General features: G+C 34.4%; 1 long non-coding RNA gene across 2 annotated transcripts in view; it reads left to right on the top strand.

Moving 5' to 3' along the window:
• LOC128500230 (uncharacterized) overlaps nt 1-1,620 on the top strand; it is a 1,806-nt gene extending 186 nt beyond the window's left edge. The window contains exons 2-3 of one of the 2 annotated variants that reach the window (XR_008354904.1): nt 455-535; nt 1,095-1,620. This is a non-coding gene — a long non-coding RNA (uncharacterized LOC128500230). Of the gene's footprint in view, nt 1-356; nt 536-1,094 lie in introns of those variants that run through there. The other variant, XR_008354903.1, reaches the window with a different exon arrangement.

Here is a 1,620-nt window from a genome sequence, read left to right as displayed (position 1 = left end):
TGGTTTCACTGTGGTTCAATTAGTTTCATTGCTAATTCTTGTTTAAGATGGCATGATGCTATCATGTGAGTTTTTGGATGGGGGTTCTGGGGTGAGATGGGGACTTGCTTGTTTTGATCTTTTTTGGGGCATGTGGGATTAATGTTGGAAGTAGTGATAATTTTTGGGATTCATGGGGTTACATGTGGATGTGTTGACTTGACATGGTCTGTTGTGGGATTAGTGGTTTTGGGGAGTGGAGGAGGTGTTATTACTTCAGGTTTTTTAAATTAATTTTGCCATTTCATTATGTTTATCTTTTCATTAAAAAGACAGTGTAATGTAGGTTTTTTTTATTATTTTAAACTGATTGGATTGGTTGGCAAATTCTGTTATTGATGTCATTGCTGGAAATTTGCTGTTATTTAGACCTTCTTGTTGTGTTGTGTTTTTAAAATTTTCTTTTCCTTTTCAGACTCTGTGTAGGACTTGTTTTTGCAGATTTTTGGAATATTTAATACGTTTTTCCAGACACATTGAAGATGATTTCTAAAAGGTATGTTGTGCATTAACCATTCCTTAAATGTACAGAACACAAAACATAGTGACATATAGGGGGTGCATGCACATAGTGAAATATAGTGGTACACTATAAATATAGGGACGCAGGGTGGTGCATAGACAAAAATAAGGACATGGGAGGACATGCAAGCATAGGGACACAGGAGGACACAATATAAATATAAAAACACATGGGGGCACAGAAACATAGGGGCCCACAGACAAACAAAATAAAAACATAGGTACACAGAGTCACACATATATACAGGGAGACACACAAAGACACTCACAGGGACACATAGAGGCCAATACACACAGGGTTACATAAAGGGGTACGCTTGAAAAGTGGTTCATTTGCATATCAAAATACAGGTAATGTCATAGACACGAGGAAACCTTTTCCTAATTCATGCATTTGCTTGCATATCTGTTAATACAATGTATAGATTATGCTTCATCATTATTTACTCTCTAATTCAATTCAGATATCCGAACTATCTTCTATACTAGATGAATTGTATAGTTTAACTTATCAATCATTTAATTTTTTACAGGCTCAAATCCCATTGGAGGACGCCTATTGGAGACTAACATTTCTTAGCTCTTCGCTTGGTAGTGACTGGCAGGCGGGGACGTCCAAGATATGATATAAACGTGGAACATATTTCTGCTTTTTCAACTCTTGGTTTTCATTGGCAAACAATTTCTAAATGTTTTGGTATTAGCCGTTGGACTTTGTATCATCATAGCCAAAGAACTGGATTTTGAAGACCCCGATTATCAAATATTTCTGATTCTGAACTTCAAAATCTTATATATGAAATTCTCATCACTACTCCAAAATGCAGGAGAAGTCTATCTAATTGGTAGCTTAAATGCAAGACAAACTCAAGTTTAATGTTTATTGACCTGGTTGGAAGAACAATCAGAAGAAGATCAGCTATCCAGAGAAGAGTTTCTAATGTATTATGTTCTAATCAATTATGGTAAATTTTATATTTTGTAATAAAAAATATAATACTGTATCATTCGCTTAAAAATTGTAAATATATGATATATAAATTATATAATTATACCATG

The sequence above is a fragment of the Spea bombifrons genome, chromosome 6 (genome assembly GCF_027358695.1).
Source record: "Spea bombifrons isolate aSpeBom1 chromosome 6, aSpeBom1.2.pri, whole genome shotgun sequence".
NCBI lineage: Eukaryota > Metazoa > Chordata > Amphibia > Anura > Pelobatidae > Spea > Spea bombifrons.
The sequence above is the reverse complement of the archived record's forward strand: the minus strand, read 5'-3'. Positions and strand labels throughout refer to the sequence as shown.